Source organism: Toxorhynchites rutilus, chromosome 2 (assembly GCF_029784135.1).
Source record: "Toxorhynchites rutilus septentrionalis strain SRP chromosome 2, ASM2978413v1, whole genome shotgun sequence".
Classification (NCBI taxonomy): Eukaryota; Metazoa; Arthropoda; class Insecta; order Diptera; family Culicidae; genus Toxorhynchites; species Toxorhynchites rutilus.
The window spans coordinates 64074361-64099083 of record NC_073745.1 but is presented as its reverse complement, the minus strand read 5'-3'; the positions used below and the strand labels follow the sequence as shown (position 1 = coordinate 64099083).

Sequence of the window (24723 nt, the reverse complement as noted above, 5' to 3'; positions counted from 1 at the left end):
TATTAGCTACCACTTATATCGATTTCATTCAATTTTGAGTAACTTTATTGGATAATAAATTCGATTTAAAGCAAGTATGTTTGGAAGGTGTTTTCAATTTCAATTAGAAACCCCAATAAAATACAAAAATATGTGAAGTTTTCTACAGTATTGCTTTGATAAAAGAACATACATTGTGATATAGAGCGAAAATCATTCGATTGAGCCGCATACAGGTAAATAACAGCCGGGGAAATTGAGTGTTCGAAAAATCGAACGTTGGCCATAACGAACATTTTTTTTCTGCTGAATCAACACCAACACATCTAACCTCCGCTGCGCATTTTGATTTGTTTACTTCAGAAGACGGAAGGTTTTTCATTTATTCTTGCATTTTCAGTCTTGAATGTTTGCAAATATCGATTAATTTAGCAAATATTATTAAAAATCTGTATGATTTTTTGTCCGTAACAACCTTAGGTGATGGCGGCCCGTAGAATTTCTTTTGTGGGGCAGCTGGAGGAAATGATCAGTACGTGTAACGAGGATCTAATAAGATTGTTTGTGTGAATATTCTTCCGCCGGACCGAATAATAACCGCCCAAGTCTCTATGCCATTGTTGTTTAGCAGTACTCTGGTACTTTGCAGGTTTTGGAAAATGTTCGATTTTTTCGGGAAATGGCTAATTGGAGAGACTAGTTTTGAAGCATTGACATTTCACCACAATTAACAATAAAAATAACAGCATATGCTTTCGTTTGAAAGAAAAAGCCTGTCAGTAATAAGTGAAAATTACATGAAATTAGAAATGCCACATCTCACTTTAGGTGGATTAATTTGGATTTATACTTAGAGACCTCCATTCTCCCGTTCTTGTTCTTCCGGGAATCCAAAATTGATGCATTTATGAATACCGTGTATTTGCTAATTGAAGTGACTTTTAGTTCGCAGTATGGTTGTACTTGCAAAAAAAAGTGCGGGTTTCGGCCAATGTTCGATTTCTCGAACGATCATTTCCCGGAAAATGGAAGATGGGAAAAAAATACTTCTTGAACATTGGAGTTCCTTTAGCGTTAATTATCGAAAATACAACAATGGCTTTCGTCAAAAAAAATATTTTTACAGCTTGGTCGTTAATGGGTTAAGAACTAATCAAGCAAACGGAACTAAATTTGGCATGTCAAGGTTTTTGGATTATGGCATATGGAAGTTTATGGGAGCAATAAATGTGTTTATAGTGGTTTGATACTCCTTTCCGTTCTCTAAAGAGGGGGGGGGGGGGAGGGTGCTGAACAACTCGAGAACTAATCAAACAAATGGAATCAAACTTAGCATATAGAGGTTTCGATAAACGTTCGACACTCGTCCCCCCTCTTTAAAGGGAGGCTCCCATACAAATGAAACACAAATGTCTGCATAAGTCGAGAACTAATCATGCAAAATGAACCATATTTGGCATGTGGAGGTTTTAGGGGGCACGAAACGTTTCTATCGTTTGTTGCAATTTTGTTGTGGTTTTTTCCATGGAATTGCTATTTAACCACCACATACAATGATTGTTACCCCCGGAATAAAACAAACACCTTAAACCAGTGTGTGAGAATGAGTTTCCTAATGACGAGACAATTTTCGACGACACCATCTAGATCTAATACCTTCTATAGCCCATTCCCAGTCCTAGCCAAGATTGGATATCGTATTCACCAGAATGGTAAGCCGCGTAATATTGTCACCATCGCATTTGGCACGAAAAAAATAATTAGATTAATCCATCAGATTACGGCTTCATGTTCACCATGTACACCTCCTCGCGCTACGCTACCTGACACCGGTGTTGTTCCAGACGAAAGTTTTCAGCGAAAAAAACAAACGAACCACTAACAAAGCTTTCGCTTCCCACCTTCGCGTCGAGCGGCTCGACTCTGCGAACGCGAAGACATCGCGCACCCTCCCCAAAGGAAGACCACCAAACGTTCGTTCGTCGTATGTGTGTTTATTATTGATTTTTGTTTTGGTTTCTTTCAGGAGCTTCCTCTCTGTCTTGGTATTTACTCATCGTCTTGTTACCTCCTCCGCACCGCGCATCGCGCGCACCCCTTATTCCAGTTTCCTGTTCTGTTCTGGCTGGCTGGCTGACTGACTGACTCGCTGGATGGCGATGGCAAACTTTTACTTTTGTTTGTTCGGATTCCCATTGCCATGGTCTTGAATAACATCAGCAGCAGCAGCAGTAGCAGCAACAGCACACGGTGATACTCTCACTGAGTGCCTCGAAGCAACCGGCTGAAACCTGAACCCGGCACAGAATGTAGAATTGTTTCTTGAAAATCAGATTACCCACTATCGATTACGCCTACGAGCCGCTGCTTTAGTGCGCGCGATGATGACTGTGTGACGTTCCGTTTCGTTCTTCCGAGTAATTCGATGCATTCCTTGGAATTCCCACCGAATCCTAATGTGTGGAAACACAGTATTGTGTTCTAATATCTTCGATTTTTCCCTGAATTCGATAAGTTTCAGCAATTTCACGAGTGTGAACGAGCCTTTGTTAGTTTCGATTGGTCAGAACCTATCGCTGGACGACGGACGACTCTTTCATACTTTTTCGCATGATTGAAGCTTTTCCTCTGCACCAAATGGAACCAAATCCCATTTCTCGTCAAAATCGTTGTATAACGCCCATTGAACTGACGTGGATTTGAGATCACTAACAAATTGCCCACACCTCTGGAAGTGATAAACGAAAAGGGAAACGTTTTCGGATCTTTTGGATTTGATGACATACCGTCCGATTGGTTTTCCACTTCTGCTGAACTAACTATCGAAGCCCATTTCAAGCACCCCTTCGAGGACACTCAACCAATCACACTCACTCCACCAAACACACTCACGCAGAGATTACAAGCTGAGTCAAACAGAGGCAAACTGGAATTTGATCAAACACCCCGCCGCATTACACAGACGCTACGAATTGGCGACGGAGATTGACAGTTATTGTTCTTCCAGAGTAGTGATGGGCAACCACCTCTCGGTGCGATTCGGAATGACTACCAGCAGCAAGCATCCTAAGCGCCATCGCCAGGACGACATGTTGATGAAAGCAGCACTTTCAGCAGCAGTCGCATCATCGTGACAGCAGCAGCGGTAGCATCGGCATATCTTTCTGGTTGGTTGACACATTTCACCCAATGAGCCTACCCATATCAACCCGCAGAATAACGACGACGACGACGATGAGAATACCATGCGTTGGCGAATTTATCAACCAACCCGCCAACGCCACCGGCTCTAGTGACTCTAGTGACTGACACAAAGTGGGTGGGTGGAAAAAAAACTTGACGTTTTGTAGATTTAAAGCACCACATTCGTGTCCTTCTCAAGGTACAATTTGTATCATATCGTCCTTTTTATCGAGATGGTAGTCGAACTAGTGCCGACAAGTGAGAAGTTTGTAGTTGCTTTTGAGTGCACTTTGGACAATGCGTTTTCCCGCATGATAACGATAAAGAATTCCGTAAGAATTCAGAATAAATAAGAATTCCGGTAGAAATTTTTGCATAAAACTAGCGATAAATTGTGCTTAGGAGTTTTAAAAACAAAATTAATTTTTAGCACATGTTTTGCCATCCCGATTTATTACGAAAGTAGGCTTGGACGGGGCGAAATTCGTCGGATCTGCTAGTTTTTATATAATATCCAGTACGAGGTCTGTTCAAAAAGTATCGCGACTTCAGAATTTACGTGGGTTACGTATATTCGATTCGAGATTTTTTTGTGGCATTTTTTATAAAAAAAATTTTCCATTCTAAAGGTAGCTTCATAATGCCTCTCTCATAGAAGTCTTGGTCGTTATTGGAGAAGAACTCTAGCAATACATTTCTACAATCATCTCTTGAGTTCAATTTCTCATCACTCTGGATGTTTTACAATGCGAGAAAAAGGTGGTAATCGTTTGGGCCAGGTCCGGATCATATGGTGGATGCACCAATACATTCCAATCAGGCCTTGCATTGTCCTGATGGAGCACAACACCTCTTCTGTTGGCCAATTCTGGACGTTTCTGGTCAATCTTTAGCTTCAAACGGACAATTTTTTTTACTGTAAACATCTGGAACCAGTGTATTGCATTAAAACAAAAAACTTCAAGAAGAATAATGTTTTTTTCAAATAATTGAAAACTTCGGCATGGCACAACTTTTTCTTAAACCCTTCACTTCACCAGCTTGTAACTATATTAATTTTCAATATTTTTCTCCGTTTAGTTCTTGTTATATTGTTAAAAGATAATTAAACAAAAAAAAAATACAGGCAAACCTGTTTTTGTGCGGTCCCTTTTTGCGTGATTCCTCCTTTGTGCGTTTCTATTATGACACCGGGTCCTGAATCACACTAATCGCACAAATAATAATATCGCACCTAAACAGTCACACAAATGAGAAAACGCTTAAAAAGCAACCGCACAAAAACAGCTTTTCCGGTAATATTGGAAATATTCCTTGTTTTATTTTTTTCAAAGCTTGCAAAAACGTACGAAATTTGTGCATCTATATTAGAATAATACCCCCTTGTATTTTGAACAAAAAACATCCAAAACTTTAAAACCCACAAAATTTCGGTTAAGAATGAAATGTAGAGAATTTTTTGAATTTTTGAAATTGAATTTTCATTAAAAATTGAAATATATGTGCAATACACTGAGAACTTTTTTTTCAAAAATTTAAATTCTTGTTTCTAGAAAACGATTTTTTTTTATTCTGAAGAAAAAGTATGAGAAGCTATTGTATGGCCTTTTCACAATTTGTTTCCAAAAAAAAAAAACATGGGCTTTAAATTGTAATATTCATTTTTTCATTTTTTTGCAAAAAAAAACTATGAAAAAACTAAATTACGAAAATTTTAAACTCAAAATTTCAAGACTTGCAAAAGTTTGATCAACAAATATTATGTAGGAAAATGTTTGATTGTTAATAAAATTGAAAAAAAAATACAATAATTGGAAAAAAACACTGAAAAAAAATATTTTAGAAAAGGGTGGTTTATATCTATGATATAACCGCAAGGATGACGTGGGACTACCTTAGCGTAGCAATCATTCGCTTGTATCGATTAAATTTTTGATTGAATGAAACAATTCCCGACTTCAATTGATTCAATATATTTGCTTTGTGAGTAAAAATATTGTATAATTCCATATAAGATCAATTCATGCATTGTGATAGATTACAGTAAAACCTGTTTTTGTGCGGTTTTTTTTGTGTGATTTTTTTTGGTGCGATTTTCTGTTCTTGTGCGGTGTATAAAAAGAATTATATTTGACGAAGTTATCGTCCGTTTAGTTTTTTTCGATTATATGCATTTCTGTGCGAAAAAAGCATATTTGCGTCTCAATTATCCACTTCTGAAATCATTTCCCTCCTCTCATCAAATGCTCCAAGTTTTTCTAAGTTTTTGCATGTCATGTTTTCTAACAGCAAAACGTTTCGACATGCAACTAAAAGCACAAAACAGCCACGCGCAACCGAAAAGGCAAAGTGTCCCATTGCAAAGCAGGGAAACAAAAGGAAATTGAACGGTGAATGGCGTGGATTTGAGTTATTTTCTTAGGAGAAACTTTTTTTATACGGTCCCTGTCTACCGCACAAATTTTTTTTTTCAATATATGTACCGAACACGATTTTTTAAAGCTGTTGGTGAAGTTTTGAACGATTTTTTTATGCGACTTTTTTGTGCGGTCCCTATCCCCCGCCCAAAAAAAGGTTTGCCTGTATGTTCTTTGTTACAAATAAATATAATGACAGTCCCTTTACGTTTGGTATGATGCCTAGGACAAAATATGTGAACGGAAGAATAATCAAACGATTATTTTATTTTACGTTTCCTTCTGAAGTTTGCATCTCTCAAGTGTACGTATTTCTCGAACCGCGAATTTGCTTGATTTGTTGAACTTCGGGCACTCAGTTTCAATTTTGACATGTACGTCGAACGCATATTGCCGATTTCCCCGCGCTCCATGGATTTGAAGTCTATGTTAGGGAAACACATTTCAGCCGGAACAGAAAACCCCCGACTTTCATCTCTTGATCTCTCCAACGCTGCTTGGTTTTGAAGTCTGTGTTAGGGAACACATTTCGGTGAGAACAAAAGTCCCCATACTTTCATGTATTTGCAATGCCGATTTTCCCAAGGCTGTTTAGTTTTGATGGCTGTGTTAGGAAAACCGTAGATCGGGCCGATCAAAATGAGACAGTTAGGGTGTTTATATAACGCTTAACATTTTACAGTTATTCAACTGTTTATCTAAGAAAAATAACATTTTAATAATTGCGATAGAAGCGTAAAAATATTCCCTATCAATTGATGCAAACATCTTTCCGATCCTACTGGAAATGTTCGAGTTATACGCATTCGGAATGTTTCATTTCTTCCTGTATTCTCTGTGTTTAGGTTTTCATTTTACCCCCCATATACTCCGGTTAGACGTAGTCCCACGTCAAAATTAAATTAATTTTTTCTCAAAATGTATTATTTTAAGACTCCGAAAAAATATATATGAAAAGCCCATACAATAAACAACAAGTCATGCATCGAATTTTTTTCTAGCAACAACTTTTTCAATGTTTTCATTGAAAAAAATACAGCTGATCCTAATTTAGTTTGAAGTCAAGTTAGCGGTACAGTGTATTCGACAAAGTTTAGAATAGTTTCAAAATATGAACTTTTGTCAAATACGTCGGCTTTCTTATAGCTTCTGAAATATATGGATTCTTGTATGGAGTGAAAAACTGATGCTTTACTGGTAATATTTTTGTATGTAAATTCTCGCGATTGACATGTTCTTTTTTTGTTTTTTTTCTATGTTCCTAATTTCAATCATTGCAATTTACATGTTACGAGTGCAACATAAGTTTTTCGCGAATCTCCATGCAAAAATGCCATATATTTTGGAAGCTATATGAGATAGAAAGTGTAGGTCAAAAGTCGATATTTTAAAATTATTTTCAACTTTTATTTGATCACACTATATCGCTATCTTGTCTTCGAACATAATTAGGATTAACTGCAATTTTTTTTTTCCTGTAGAAGTGATCATGCTCCGATGTGACTTGTTGTTTATTGTATAAGCCATGCATATATATATATATATATATATATATATATATATATATTAGGAAATTAAAAAAATAGAGAAAAATGGATTTTGATTTTTGAAATGTTTTTTCCTGCGTATTTTTTTGGAAAAACGTTAATATTTATAATGAAAATTTAATTTCTTTAATTTTATTCTTTTACAATAATATTAAAGGTCTTATATTTTTGTAAGTTTAACTTTAACCTTTTTCAAAAAGTTGTCTATTTTTTTGTTTTAAGTATGCAAAGCATTAAGTATCTTTACATCTACAACAATACAACCTGCCACGATGCTGCTAATGGTCAGTCGAGTTGGCATGGATTTCGTCAATAGTTACTATTTTTATGATATGATCTGTACCGAGCTATATTACTCTATATTACTATATTTCATACCATACAAATGAAACACAAATTTCACACAAATCCACGTAAATCGAAGCTCTCTGACCGGGATAAGCGGGAAATAGAACAGATTCGAATACCTCAAAACCGTATATGCAAATAAAGAAATATTTCAATTTGAATATTACTCGGGTGACAACTCGTCAAGTTTTGGTAAAAAATCCTCACATGAAGATGGTTTAAAAGGTTAAAGCTCCTCATCTTACACCATCTCACATCGGAAGACGTCTGAGTTTTGCCAAAGCTCACATGAACCGATAGTGGGATTGTTGTGACAAAGAATTCTTCCATAAGAATGCATTTGCTATATACCATAAAGAAAAGTTCTTCAATGTATAGGTTATCTTCACTGACGAAAAAAAGTTCTATTAGGATGGTATTGATGGTTTCAACGGGTACTGGCGTGATTTACGGAAAAAGGAACAGTATTTTTCAACCAGGAATTTTGGTAGAGGCTCGTGCATGGTTTGGGCGGGATGCTGTGCAACCGGAAAGCGCAAGACAGCTTTCATATCATTCAAGGATTACACACATGTTCTGGGATCCTCTCTCCTACCGATTTTGCGTGGATATCGTCACAAAAAATCCACATTCCAGCAAAACAATGCCACTATTTATATCAGCAAGGAAACTAAGCAATGGATTAACGACCAAAAATTATTTTTTTGGACTGGTCGGCTCACTCTCCAGATTTGAATCCTGTTGAAAATCTTAGGGGGATCCTTGTACGCAGGATCCACACTGGAGGAAAACGGTACACCTCGATCGAAGAGCTCAAGGTCGCAATTCCGGAAACATGGGAAAATATCGAGAAATTCGTTCAGCAGAATTTGGTAAATAGTTTTCCAACACGAATTTTCCAGGTTATTAGTCGAAATGGCAAGGTTGCTAATTATTGACATGTAAATCAGCCGATCGTTTTGAATTTTTCATTGATAATCCTTATGAATTTTGATGTGGTCTTATAGAAACTGGACAGCTGAAATTATCATATTTAAGCACAATAAATAAACAAACAACTCTTTTGAACGAAATTGACGTTAAATATACTTTATTCTAAGCATTCAACAATGTATGAATGTATCATGTTGAAATTCTAACTGTTTGTGTTGCAATGAAATAGAATCAGGGTGGTCTTATAGAAGTTGGACAGAGTGTATGTATAATTTGATTGTGTCCATTATCTTTTTTAAGGCCTACTTTTCTAATGGAGAGGGAATGTAACACGGTAAGAATTTAAGCAGTGCCATCAATGGCTGTAGACCTTCTCCTTGGTTCGTTGGCTAGAGAAAAGTATAAATCCACGATCCAGTAATTACACGCTCCAATTATCGCGTTCACAACACTCCGTTTTCTTTCTAATTCCAAATCTGATACGCAGAACTCTTGCACCTAGTTTCACACACGGATTCACATAATCCAGATTCCGTGAATAACCGAAAAAAACTTCCCTTCTCGTATGAAAAATATTCCTTTTAATTTATTTTACGACTATGGTACAAAGTTGCAACACTTCTATATTTGTCCAATATCGGTTGGCTACTAGCTTGGCCGGCAATTTTATTGGTGTATATTAGTAGCAATGTTTCATTTCAGTCTGTTCCTGCATGCCTTTCAAATATATTTCTTTTTCCAAACATATTTTGGAAAAAAAAGCATAGATAACACAAATGAAAGAGAACCATCATTTGTGTTATCTATGCTTTTTTTTTCCAAAATATATTTTTTTATCAAGGCTCATATGGCGTTAGCCGGACGGGCCGGGAGTTCAATATTTTGACAGTTTTTCCTATCATCTATGTTAGTAATATGTAACCGATTACTCGCGGGCGGCTCGAGGTTAGTATTATAAGTGTTCTCGTAATTGGGATGTAGCTATCTCCAATGCTCTGTACGTGTACTCGACACGGGATACTTCCTATTGGGATGCAGCTGACCATTAATCAGCAACGCCCCCTAGTCTGTACCCCATATCTAGCGTGTTGTGTCTTCTCGACTCGAGGAATCCAGGATAGAATGGTCACTAGCCGGCGCAATCATCAGCTCGTGTAGAGTTGTCATGAGCGGTACAACCTTTGGCTCTTGTTGAATGATCAGTGGACTGCACAACCTTCGGCCCGTGTATCTGTAAAGAGTGTGTGTGTATGTATTGCCGTGACTAAGTAAAAGTTTATAGATCGGATAGGAGGGATATGAAACAGGGACACAACGATGGAAACATCATTAAACGTTGACATCGGCGTTTTTGAGGAACAGGTATAGATGAAGCAGAAGATCAGGATCACGGCTACCTAAGATATCCCGGACGGGGATATCCCGATTGTCTGGCCTGTGCTCTCAGTGCTCTAGAGAACTGAGAGCGAGCAGCATGGAACCGGATACATGACCAGACAATATGCTCGATGTCGTGGTAGCCATCGCCACAATCACAAAGATTGTTTGCTGCGAGCCCAATGCGATAGAGATGCGCGTTTAGGTTGTAGTGATTGGACATAAGCCGAGATATCACGCGAATGAAATCACGACCTACATTCAATCCCTTGAACCATGCACTCGTCGAGACCTTAGGGATAATCGTGTGTAACCAACGACCGAACTCATCTTCACTCCACATGCGCTGCCAACTTACGAGTGTGTGTTGACGAGGATGTGAAAAAAATTGTTATAAGCAATTTGCCTTTCAAAAAGTGTGCCTTCTGAAGCGCCCACCTTAGCTAGCGAGTCCGCTCTCTCATTCCCCGGAATCGAGCAATGATAGGGAACCCATGCTAAGGTAATCTTAAATAATTTTTCGACCAAAACATTCAATAGTTTTCTTATTCTTGTTAGAAAATAAGATGAGCGTTTATCAACTTTCAATAAGCGGATTGCCTCTATTGAGCTGAGAGTGTCTGAAAAAATAAAATAATGGTCGATGGGCATTGTTTCAATGATCCCTAGAGCATAGTATATCGCACCCATTTCAGCGACATACACGGATCAAGTATTTTTGAGTTTGAAAGAGGCACTGGAATTTTCATTGTAGATGCCGAAGCCAGTGGACCCGTTTATGAATGAACCATCTGTTACGGCCCAGACTGGCCAAAAAGAGAATCCACAAAACAGAAATACACCTCAATTCTATTAAAAACAACTTTATTTTAAAATCTTCAACACTTCACATATTACTACAAACACTTGACACTAAAACACTTAACATATTAAATTCAGCAGGCAGACCCTAAATCCGCACCTGAAAAGGAAGAATAGTTAGTGAATTACAAATATAAGAATATTTATTTACTTACCTTTTGCTTCAGGGATAATCACCTGTAAAAATGATGAAACATTATTCTAAACACAATACACATAACACTTACCACAGCACAAAACAAGAATCTCAACAAAGCAACATGTAAACAATCACAACACACAAACGATCTCACCACATCATCGGGTAGCCAGTCTACTCTACTCAACTCTTCGGAACTCTGCTCAGACACCTCTCTGGGCGGAGACACAGCCTGTAAAGAACATTTTATCAGATCTAACTTTCCCATATTTTTCCGAAAATATCGACGGAATAACATTGGAGCGTAGAAGAGTTGGGGTTTCATGGATTTTTTGTCGCATGAAAAGATCAAAAATGACAGAGGAATTGCAAAAGTATGGGAAGCAAATTTGGTTGGAGATGCCTGGTGAACGGTGCACTTCATGGGTAAGGTACTCTTGGTATAAAGACATAAAACTTGACTGAGGAGTCAGTTGGAGTAGACTTTCGAAGTTATCAATCACCAATGGATTCATGATCTTGCAACGGATGAGAAATCTGTAGGATAATTCTGTGAACCGAGGAGTAAGCGGGGGTACTCCTGCCAAGACTTCGAGACTCATCGTATGTGTCGAATGCAAACACCCCATGGCTATACGCAAGCAACGATATTGTATCCTCTCCAGCTTGAGAATATGAAGCTGATCGGAAGCAAAAACTGCCATATTCCAACACTGACAATATCGTTGTTTTGTACAGCTGAATGAGGTCTCCTGGATGGGCACCCCACCATGTTCCGGTAATTGTTTGGAGAAAATTGATTCTTTGCTGGCATTTTTGTTTCAAATACGCAATGTGTATTCCCCAGGTACACTTAGAATCAAAATATACACCCAGGTATTTGAAAAACATAGAGTGTTGGATCGTTTTGCCGGATATGTGAAGCTAGAATTGGACGGCTTCCTAGAAAAAACGACCATTTCAGTTTTCTTCGTAGAGCATTCGATACCCAGCTTATCTATGTCATCACTATTATTTGTTAACACTATTTTATTTTTTCAGACAGTCTCAGCTCAATAGAGGCAATCCGCTCAATGAAAGTTGATAAACGCTCATCTTATTTCCTAACAAGAATAAGACAACTATTGAGTGTTTTGGTCGAAAAATTATTCAAGATTACCTTAGCATGGGTTCCCTCTCATTGCTCGATTCCGGGGAATGAGAAAGCGGACTCGCTAGCTAAGGTGGGCGCTTTAGAAGGCACACTTTTTGAAAGGCAAATTGCTTATAATGAATTTTTCCACATTCCTCGTCAGGACACACTCGTTAGTTGGCAGCGCATGTGGAGTGAAGATGAGTTCGGTCGTTGGTTACACACGATTATCCCTAAGGTCTCGACGAGTGCATGGTTCAAGGGATTGAATGTAGGTCGTGATTTCATTCGCGTGATATCTCGGCTTATGTCCAATCACTACAACCTAAACGCGCATCTCTATCGCATTGGGCTCGCAGCAAACAATCTTTGTGATTGTGGCGATGGCTACCACGACATCAAGCATGTTGTCTGGTCGTGTATCCGGTTCCATGCTGCTCGCTCTCAGCTCTCTAGAGCAATGAGAGCACAAGGCAGACAATCGGATATCCCCGTCCGGGATATCTTAGGTAGCCGGGATCCTGATCTTCTGCTTCATCTATACCTGTTCCTCAGAAACGCCGATGTCAACGTTTAATGATGTTTCCTTCGTTGTGCCCCCGTTTCATATCCCTCCTATCCAAACGATAAACTTTTACTTAGTCGCGGCAATACATACACACACTCTTTACAGATGCACGGGCCGAAGGTTGTGCAGTCCACTGATCATTCAACAAGAGCCAAAGGTTGTACCGCTCATGACAACTCTACATGAACTGATGATTGCACCGGTTAGTGACCATTCTATCCTGGATTCCTCGAGTCGAGAAAGACGCACCACGCTAGATATGAGGTACAGACTAGGGGGGCGTTGCTGATCAAGGGTCAGCTGCATCCCAATAGGAAGTATCCCGAGTCGGGCACACGTACAGAGCATTGGAGACAGCAACATACCAATTATGAGAACACTTGTAATACTAACCTCGAGCCAACCGCGAGTAATCGGTTACATATTACTAACATAGTTGTAAGACAAAAATTGTCAAAATATTGGACTCCCCGCCCCGTCAGGCTAACGCCACATGTGCCTTAATAAAATATATATTTTGGGAAAAAAAAACTATTATTTGTGGTAGTGTAGTGATTGTGTACCGTTGTATGTAAAACAGTTATAATTTTTACTTATTGATTTCTAGATTTAAGTTTTAATTCAATGCATGTAAGGGTTGCGGCTACAATGGCATGTATACTATACGGCTACAATGGCGACTACATTCCGTACGAGCCTAAAGTACATAATACTATCAGTTTGACGAAGTAGAGTTGAAAACAAAATTAACAACACTGTAAACTGTCCCGCAAGTGAAAAACCTGCTCGTATGCGCCATCCTGTAATGACCTAAATAAGCCATCAATCAGACGTGTAATAAGCACACAAATATATGTCTATGCCAATCAATACCGAAACTGAAACAAGACTTGGGTGTAAAGCCATAACAAGTTCTACAACTCTCACTCAAAAGAAACCAGAAACAAACACAACAGGGCTATTCGGCCCAGGGCAAAGAGAGGCAACCGAGAGTGGACGCGAGAGAGATAGCAGAGCAAACCCGAGAGACCGCCCATGTTTAAATGGCATGCTCCAGAGAACAGCAGCCAGGAACCGGATCAATGACTCGGTCCGTCACCGCCAGCAGTCGTCAGCCTGGGCCTGGGCTTCGATATTCGTCCCACTCCTGTTCCCCGGTATTTTTCCTACTTTACTGTTTGCACATATTCCCTTTTTTGCCGAATAGAACAGAAAACTGCCAACGCAATGCTTTTATTCAGCCACAGCAGCAGCGGTTGCACACAACAGATCAGTGCGTGTTTGTTATCTCTCGAAACAGTTTGCATATATTGAAAGGCCTTCCACATGTTGTATCCCTCCCCCTCAGACTCTGCACCGAATAAGCGCCGTTTCATGAGCGTGGATTTTCACTTACCCCGCAGAATAAAATGCAAAACACACACACACACACACATAGGGAAAAAAGCCTCCCATGTATAAACTTGTTTGAGCTAAAACTATAATAAAGCCAATAGTTTGTGAGTGCAAAACATAAACATACAGATTACAAGAACTCAACACATACACCCAAACACACACACACACCTAGAAAGAGAACGAGAATGGAGGATGCTTACAGGTTTTTAAGATGGGATGAAGTTGGAAAAGCAAAGCGGCGTAAAAGGGGGTTCAAACGATCCGGTTTCCAAACAAAGCATAACAATTCATAACAAAAGCCTCACGTGGAGAACGTGGAGCAGCAGCCTCAATGAACCTGCCTGTCCGAAAAAAAGCGTAAAATTTCGGGCACCATTAAAACATCTGATCGGTGGTCAGTCGGTAGAGGTCGTTCGCTTTCCAAGGGTCTTTCCAGGGCAACGGGATACCTTGTAGCCTTTCGCTTTGTGATTGCTCGCTTTTTTTCGCCCGGTTTTGAGGAGTTGCGAACTGAATGGCGGTGTTGGTGGTGGTGGAGTTGATGTTGGGCTGCTGCTGCTGCCACCGATGGGATCCGATCTTTGTACGGCCGAATTGTCGTAGGAGCTGCGCGTTGCGCGCGCCATGATGAAACATGGAAGCAGGAAAAACAAGTTTGACCGTGTTGTCCGTGGTGCTTGTCTGCTCGCCTATGTATGCTACACACTGCTGCTCCCTTTCACCCGTGGTGAAAACGAAACGCGGGCAGCAGAAAATGAAAGCCGTCTGCAGCAACAGCAGCCCTCGCGTTGTTGCTAAAAAAGAGAAGGAGGTGTCGGTGGTGGCGGCAATAACTTTTATCGTTCCGCGGACGGTTATCGTGCGCGGCGCACTGTTCAGCCGATTTTGGTAAATGGCGAGGAAAATGGTTTATTAAATGTTAATCAACGGAGAGAGGTATATTTGCTGCTGCTCCCTTGGAAGTTTTCTCTTTGTGTGGAATGCATTCATTCTGAAAGTAAAATGTTTTTTGGGGTCAAGTCTGAAGGATAAGATATGAGGTGGTCTCATGACAGATCACCTCCTGAAAGAATTCGGATTTTTTATGTGAGAAAGGTATTTTATTACTTCAAGGGGGTGAATCAAAAATTAAATACTTCTTATACAGGGTTTTCCATTTCGGGCTTCCGAAAGTATACAGCCCTGCGCTGACAACCGTTTGACATAGCTGTCAACCAAAGCGTCATATCGTTAGTTAAATGTCTGCCATTTTCCAATATGGATCGTTTTAGCATCGCACAACGTGTTAATTTTGTTAAATTATACTATAAAAATGATGAAAAACCGGCAAATGTTTTTCGAGCATTACGGACGGATTTTGGTCGTCATGGACGGCCTACAGAGCACACAATCGCTAATGTAGTGCGTAAATTCGAACAAACTGGATCCGTAGCGGATATTGTGAAACCTGTGCACCATCGTAATGAGCGTTCGGCCGAAAATATTGCTGCTGTTGCTGCCTGTGTGGAGGATGACCCGAATGTTTCGATTCCACGGCGTGCTCAGCAATTGGGCTTGTCAAACACATCATTGTGGCGAATTTTGCATTTGGACTTGCACCTACATCCATATAAAGTCCAACTGGTACAAAAATTAGAGCGTGGTGACCATGGAATGCGTCGGACATACGTCGATTGGGTGAACGAACAACAGCAGCAAAATGCTGAATTTTCGCATCAAATTTTCTTCAGCGATGAGGCACATTTCGAGCTCGGTGGCTATGTGAACACCCAAAATTTCCGTATAGGGGGCTCAGAAAATCCACACGTGATTGTTGAGAGACCATTGCATCCGCCAAAAGTCACTGTTTGGTGCGGATTATGGTCTGGTGGAGTCATCGGGCCGTATTTCTTTGAAAATGAGGACGGCGAGACGGTAACTGTGAATGGTTAGCGCTATGGCGGCACGTTAACCGATTTTTTTGCCACAAATTGAAGATATGGATACGGATGACATATGGTTTCAGCAGGACGGCGCCACGTGTCACACAACACGACCGAACATGGCCGTATTGCGAAAGAAATTTGAGGGACGCATAATTTCGCGTTTTGGTGATGCCAATTGGCCATCCAGATCATGCGATTTAAACCCGCTAGACTTTTTTTTTTGTGGGGTTATGCGAAAGACCGTGTCTATGCCAACTCTCCGCAAACTCTTGAACATTTGAAAGACAACATTCGTGAAGTTATGACCGAGATACCGCCCCATATGTGCCGAAAAGTCATCGGAAATTACCTGTTCCGGATCAAGGTGTGCGAGGAAGCCCTAGGTGGACATTTGAATGATGTTGTATTTCACACATAATGGCATAAACCAAACTTTAATTTGAAATAAAAGTTTCATCGAAATTCGAATTCTAAGTGTGTTTTATTTCAATTTACTTTCGGAATTTAAAGTTGGAAAACCCTGTATAACAAAACAGAACAACAATATCGAATAGATAAACTTTTTAGAATAGCTGTAGCCGATTGGCACTGTTAACTATAGGTGTGTTCGTTAAAATTGTCACTTAAATAGATGAAATGGAATTATGTTTTTAGCTTGCAATGAGTGTTGCTATGGCATATTCTCCTCACTTTACTTTTTAAATCTTTGACACCCGTCAATTTCTGTTACAAGTTTACGTCGACTTTAATTTGTTTCCCATGCTAAAATAATTCCTATTTAAGCTATGTTTTCTTTTATTGAATGTAATATAATTAGTGTTTTTTCCTTGCAAGTTTTTAATACAAATATTCATTTTTTTCTTCAATTTTGTCAATTGCTAGAGCTGCATTGTTGCCAAACGAGTATTTCCGTATGCTGTAAAATTAACCAATGTTGTTATTATTTTTGAGGTAATTTCCAGATTTTACGGCAAGTTTGACTATAGCACTTTGAAAAAAAAATAACGAGATATACACTGCGTTTCATAACTTTATAATCATGGTGTTTTTGATGCAAAAAAATAAGTAAATGAATCGGAAGTACTTCATTGCCCTTCTAACTGTACATTCGTGTTGATGAAAAGCTATCTAAACCAGACCTTTTTGAAAATATTTCAAATCACAAACTGTCGCCTGCAATGTTACGAGTTGAAAAATTTCATGACACGTTCCGTAAGTCCTTCCAGTATGGAAAAAATCTATTCAAGTTGAATTTCTTTTTGTCGGAGAAGTTCTTCTGAAATAGTGAAACCCATGGGATTAGCATCCAAGTTAGTTTTTGGACCCGCATCTTTGGAGACGGGATTTTATGGTTTGGAGAGAATTTTCTCAAAATGTCTGATTTTAGGTAGCTTACCATCAACACTATAGAACACTCAGAAGTACTTCGGAATCATTTACTGTTGTTTTTGTATCAAAAACAATGTGATTTAATAGATAATATAACTCAATTTATCGCTAAAAATAATAATTAAGTAAAACTATCATAGTCTTACTCAAACCTAGACATATGACATATTATACTGTGCGAAACCGTTTTTCATTCTTTCACCTATATGCTCGGATTGAAAACTGAATAATCTGCATATTCAAAACTGATCGTAAACATATCCTTTATTTCCTAGAACAGTTTTTTCATGAAGTTTATTTATTTCGATCTATTTTTAAACTTAACGTTCCCAACGCAGAAAAAAAGCCTAACTGGCCCCATTCCTTCCCACTGCTCGATGGCTCGCAGCAAGCTTTCGATTCTGTTTTATTTTTACATTCAACCTTTCCCAAATGTCGTTGTGATCGGAAACCTCCGTTTTGAATAAACCGGCCATATATATATGAAAAAAAATGTTCCTCCTCAGTCGGCCATTACTTCAATATCTCTCGTTATCAATTAGCCTCGCGTCGAATGACTAGCAGGTAGCAGTTGTTGCTGCGTGGTACAAGCTAGAGCTATAGCCTCAGGCGGTCATCGTGTAGACATGGGGCATTTCTGCCGAGGTGTGGGGGTCTACTAGAGACCCCCCCAGATGGTCGATGGTCACTTTTTTTTCACATGTGTGCACACACATCTTCGTTGCGGGGAGGATGATACCCATAAACACAACGTGCACCGACCGACTGCACTGCACTGGTTTGGTTGGTCGTCAGTGATTATCGGGCGAACGACCAAACCAGGAATCCCCTCCAGGAGGCGGCAACTGGGTCTGCGCACTCTGCGCTTGAGCAATTAATATACGGTGTGAGGGCTATGAATACTTCATAGTCCATTATCGCTCTTCTTTTGCTTGTGCGCTTTGTTATTTGGCTTGAGGTTTACAGAGCATTTCTTTTTTACTGTCGATGGATCGAGCCGAGTCGAGGTTACCTTGCCTATCGAGCTCTCGGAATGGTCGTCGTGGTGAGCAAATCTTGGAACGAATCAATGGCAGGGGAAAGGCAATGGGGATTTATCACACAGATGTGAAACAGGAATTGCTACTACCTCTTCGCAGTGTCCCTCTCAAGTGCAAGCCCGCTTCCGGCGCACGAGTTTCGAGACATTTGAATGATTTATAGCGGAAACGGCTCTTTGGCATGACTGAGATTACACGAAACGCGCACATGGGACCGAAACGCGTTACGAAAATCGACGGTTTCCTTTTCAATGAAATTTTAAACTTCGGAGTGAATGTTTTTGTTATCGGCGGCTTCGGATTGATTTTGTTTTCGTTTTGGATGTGTGCTTCCTTGGAAGTTCTAATTATAAGCAGTGACCGAAATGGACAGCCGTCGAGACAAGTGGTCGGAACATGTGCCTCCACTCGCTAATTGATAGATTCGAAATTTACATTGAATACATTTTAGGGTTGGACTTAATGACGCATGTCCGGTTACTACTGCGGGCCTTTCAGTGCCTTTCAATATTGCAATGATTCGCAATTAAAAAATAAAGTCAATCAATGATGGACAGATGAATTGATGCTCTCATGCTCTGTTATATGGTTCCAATCAATCGCCAACCCTATGTTTTGATATTTCCGAAAACCGGCCAACGAAAGTCACATCATCCTTGCTGGCTCACTTGTTAAATTTATTATTCCATTCTGATTTCGTTGAAGTATTTATTTGTACTCATTCATAATTTTGCATTTTTATCAAATTCACATCTATTCTACGTGAGCGAAAATTTCACCATTGCGCAGCAATCGTCTCTGAAATTTAATTCAATGAGACATTCAGCGATTTCGATTTCGATCTATTTCGCTCGCCTTTGGGCACCAAAGACAACGACTATCCTTGCCGTAAATGACAATTAGTACGTGAGCAAAGCGTGCTGTAATAAATTAGAAATTTATTACCCATTACTCGTGTGTACCTCAATCGATAGAGCAGCGCCCCATTCCACCAATGGCAGAGTCTCATCACAGTGAGTCGGGAAATGGGAACCCGTTATCTCAGCGTTCGGGTAATTTAGATCGTGCAGCTAAGATAAGTTCCGTCGTCAAAACTCGGTAGTACCCCCCTTCTGGAGGCACTTGCTTGGTTGCTAAGGTTTCGATTGTCGTTTGTAGAACAAGTGATTCCGACAAATTGTGTATATTACAAATGACAAAAATGCAGCTGTTGATTGCTGGTTGAACATGGTTTATTGTACAAACCGGGAGCAGACTGTGACTATGACTATGAGACTCACAACAAGGTGTGCTTTCGAGAACATGTGTTTGCTGATAAGGGTGCGCGATTGTGTGGCCCGTTGCCACTGGGAGCTTAGTGTCATTTTCTGGGAAGATGACAGCAACTGAAACACAGTAGATTGATTTGATCTGTATTGGTTTCAGGTATTGCGCTTCGTTTGCCGCAGGAATTTGTGGAATTTGATGAAAAATACTTATAAGAATATAATCATCAGAAAACTGTAAACAAAAACCATTGCACAATGGTCCAGGAGATGCATTCAAGTGGAAATTTGCATTTAGAGCTCGACAGTTATTCTCTAGACAAAAACTGTCTTAGACAAAGTTGTTATTCAACTATATTTACCTGTCTATATCTTAATCCTACTCAAAGTTATTGATGGTTCTTTACCCAAAAACTCATGATTTCAATTTTAATTTACTCAAACACAAAAAAAAACATAGTTTTGAAAATCACACATCATGTAGAGTGAAATATGATCTTTCAAATGCCGCCAATAAACTTTGTTTACGTTTGCCCCAGAAAGAATGACAAACAAATGAAAAGAGCATGTTTTTTGGGAAGAAATATCAATAACTTTGAGTGAAGTGGATATATTGACAAGTTCTGCATTGAAAAATGTTTGTATTAGTAAGCTGTAAAAGTCTTTCGAAGACAGTTCGCATGGAAAATTTGAAATATAAGAAAACAGTATTTTTCATGGTGACCCTAACGTAACTTAGAAAAAAGGCGCTATATCGGTTATTTCAAGAGATAGAGAAAAACTTTGTTCTACAAAGAGATGTTTCAAATAATTGGAGCTACAATATTGTCGAACTATGTTTACCTCTATCTATAAAGATAAGAAAGTTAGATTTTTTATTTCATCGAAAATTTTGGTCACCCTATTTTTGACAACATAAAAACGAGCGCTCTATCATGAGTAACAACTTTGTCTAAGACAGTTTTGTCTAGAGAATAACTGTCAAGCTCTAAATGCAAATTTCCACTTAAATGCATCTCCTGGACCCTTGTGCATTGGTTTCATATAAAAACATGTTTAAAACCGAGAAGATCGAGCGATTTTTTGTCAAAAAAATTATCTTTTCAAATCAATTATTAAGAAAAATATTCCACATAAATTACGCTTCCCGAAGTCCTTGACTAGACAACATCCATAATCACGATAATCTATCTTCTATCTATATATAAAAAAAATGGATTTCTGTCCGTCTGTCTGTCTGATTCTTATGGACTCGGCAACTACTGAACCGATCAACATGAAAATTAGTATGTAGGGGTTTTTGGGGCCGGGGAAGGTTTTCGTGATAGTTTGAGACCCCTTCCCCCTCTGTGCTGCCATACAAATGAAACACAAATTTCTGCATTACTCGAGAATTAATCAATCGAATGAAACCAAAATTGGCATGTGAAGGTTTTAGGGTGCAATAAATGTTTCTATGGTGATTAGATACTTCATCCCCCTCTCTAAGGGGGGCTTCCATACAAATGAAACACGAATTTGTGCATTACTCGAGTATTAATCAAGCAAATGAAACCAAATTAGGCATATTGAGGTTTTAGGATGCAATAAATGTTTCTATGGTGGTTAGACTCTCTACCCCCTCTCTAAGAGGGAGCTGTCATACGAATGAAACTCAAATTTCTACACTACTCGAGAATTAATCAAGCAAATGGAACCAAATTTTGCTTGTGGAGGTTTTAGGGTGCAATAAATGATTCTATGGTGGTTAGACCCTCCACCGCCTCTCAAAGGGGCTCCCCTCATACGAAACTAAACAGGAACGATTAGAAGATTAATCAATGAACAGTTCTGCGATTGGACTCATGATCTTGCTCTTAGTAAGAAAACGTGAATGTTTGAAGGTATTGATAACAAAAAACATATTTTGAGCGGGACGAAGTTTGCCGGGTCAGCTAGTGAAGAATAAAAGATTATCGTCTGCTGGGGGTGATTTAAAAACATCCGACTAGAGGTATATACTTTTCCATTGATCGTTGAATGTGATTTTTTAACATCCCTGTTAAGAACAGGTCAGTCGAAATAAAACCACCGATCAGTACAGCTCAAACATCTTTGGCTATATTCGATCTCATCTCTACTCATCTATTACTTTGGAACTCTGCTCAGATACCTCTCTGGGCGGAGACACCACCTGTGAATAGCGGATCTCAATAGTAGCATGTCTGAAAAAGAACTGAAACTATTGAGAACCATAGCAGTGGGTCCAAAGCCCCTAAGGAGTAAAAAAAATTTTTTTTTATATTTCCGAAGGGGCTGGCTGGGTGAGGTAGTAAAAAGTGCCCCCGAACCAAATCATTAGATGTATGAAAAATATTTTATAGGGGACTTAATATGAAATTTTGACAGTAGTACCATATATTTGAGTTCTTATATGGTACAACATAGGATCTATGGCGAAAAATGCACCTGTTCGTTTTTTACGCCATTCTCAAAAGCTTTGATACAAAAATATGAACACATTTAAATATGAATTAGAGTAGTACTGAATCATTAAACCTAAAAAAAAATTTTCAAAATTTAAAACATATTAAAAGGCCCTTTTTACTATAAAAAAGACAATAAATTAGAAATATTTTTTTCAAATATCTCAAGAATGGCTGCATTTAGCAGGAGATTGATAATGAGCTTTTTTGTTTTAAGTCACATCAGGATTCATAATTTGTGCCTAAAAATGATTGTTAACAAACAAAAATTCCAAGTTTCGGAAATTCATAAAAATTCGATGTTCCACAAAGTTCGTCAAAAATAATTTTACCATCTTGGATTCATTTTTAAATTTTTTTACATAAGTACCGTTCTGAATCATATTTCGGACGCTTAAGGCATATGATGCAGAAAACAGGTCTAAACTTTTTGCACGGGTATTATTTGGTTGATATTTTTAATAAATTAGTTCAATATGCTTTTAAGCTTCCTACTTTGGTACCTATTTGATAGAAAACATAAAAAAATCATCGAATAAAATGCTTTTCAAACGAAGCGAATAAAAACTTCGGACACTAAATCAAATTTCGTACAGATTGAATTCAAATTTCGGACGCTTTATTTTGTGATTTTTTGAACGAAAATTACATTACACTTGATTATATTTTATAGTCAACTGCGAAACACTTACCAAACAATCACAGTAAACTGTTAACGATGATGAGAACTGATGAAACACGGGAGAAATTTAAATATTGATGAACGGATAAATTCTACGTGCTCACGCTAAGCAAACGTCAAACACAAACGATAGTGAGTAGTGTCGATGAATTTTTGCCGATTATGTTATAATTCAAATGTAGTTCTCGTATGAAATGATAGTGTAATAATAGTGTAATTGTAATATTGATTTTATAGTTTTATCAGCGGTGCATTAAGCATTTCAAGATATTAGAACAAAGGGTCCGAAATATGATGTTGTCCGAAATATGATTCAGAACGGTACATGACCGAAATGTCTTTTTTGGGTCAAAATTGACTTTTTAGACCGAGTGCCAAAAAGTTAATTTTTGACGAAAAAATAATGTTTTCGAGGAAACCGTAAATCTAGACGATTCATGCAATTTGGAAAACATTGAACATCAGTAATTTTTTTTTTAATCTCGATTTCATGTAATCCTCCCTCCCTTCGAAGCCCACTTTTTTCTCATCCAACCATTGGAACTCTACTGTACATAAATAAATCGTTGAAGTAACGTCGTTGGTGGTATCACTCCTAATATCTGCATTTTCGCGTTCCTACCAACTTCGCAAGATATCATCAAACGATCGGGTACATGTTTTTGATCGCAAATAAGGTAGATTAGATGACAAAAATATTCATACCTTCGCCCATGCCGCAGCAAATAATAGCTCTTGTAAACACAAATTCACGCTAACCTGTTTTCATGTCACAGTCAAACTTCTTTAAACCAATCAACCAAGAAACTCATGGTAGCGTACAGTTCATATGACAGTCCTATCACCCTATAGAGATGCATAAAAACAGATAGCACTTATACAGCGTTGCCAACATTCCAGATTTATCTGGAGTCTTCCAGAGGAATATCCGGATATCTAGCTTAAAGGGTGTGTCACATCAAATTGCATCACGGAAAAAACGCTGTAGAAACTTAATTTTTAGGAATTATATCTTCAGCTTTCGCTTATAATCAGATAAGAGTGTATAGATCACGTTGGCCATGGTTCACTGTCAATTTTTCTAAAATTTGGAAAAATGTCGTCGAACGAAAAAGAGCGTCGTGAATTAATCCTGCGCACTCATTTCGAGAATCCGGAGTTGTCACATCGGGACATCGGTAAGATGCTGGGAATCGTCCAATCCATGGTCAGCAGAGTACTAAAACGATACTTCGAGAACCTAACCATCGACCGGAAGGTGAAGAACGGCAAAAATGGATGCTCCGTCAGTGAAAAAGATCACAAGCGCGTAGTTAAGCAGTTTAGACGTGATCCGAGAAGTTCGGTCCGGGATGTCGCCAATAAGCTGAATTTGTCAAGTTCATTCGTCCAGCGGACCAAGCAGCGGGAGGGCCTGCGTACATACAAGGTTCAGAAGGCTCCTAACCGCGACGAAAGGCAAAACATGGTGGGGAAGACGCGAGCCCGGAAGCTGTACACCGAAATGCTGACGAAGCCGCATTGCCTGGTAATGGACGACGAAACCTACGTCGTCAGCTGCCGGGCCTGTTGTTCTTCTCCGCAGAGGACAAATTCAGCGTTCCGGAGGAGATTCGCAAGCAGAAACTATCCAAGTTTGCCAAAAAGTACATGGTGTGGCAAGCGATCTGCTCTTGCGGAAAGCGGAGCGACCCCTTCGTGATGACCGGCACGGTAAACGGGCAGGTTTACCTTAAGGAGTGCCTACAGAAGCGCTTACTACCACTATTGAAGCAGCACGAGGGCCCGACCATCTTCTGGCCGGATCTCGCTTCGTGCCACTATTCAAAAGACGTGTTGGAGTGGTACGAAGCCAACGGGGTCACCTCCGTGCCAAAGGAAATGAACCCGCCCAACGCGCCGGAGCTTCGCCCAATAGAGAAATATTGGGCGATTATGAAGCAGGCCCTCCGGAAGAACCCAAAAGTTATCAAATCGGAGGCGGACTTCAAGAGAAAATGGATTTCTGTTAAAAAAAAACTACAATCTGACGTTGTACAGAACCTTATGGACGGGGTAAAGAGGAAGGTGCGAGC

At 39.2% G+C, this 24723-nt stretch overlaps 1 protein-coding gene across 3 annotated transcripts in view; it reads left to right on the top strand.

The window, feature by feature from the left end:
• Window positions 1–24723, top strand: part of LOC129769915 (heterogeneous nuclear ribonucleoprotein L) — a 638502-nt gene that overhangs the window by 21684 nt on the left and 592095 nt on the right. The window lies entirely within an intron of this gene.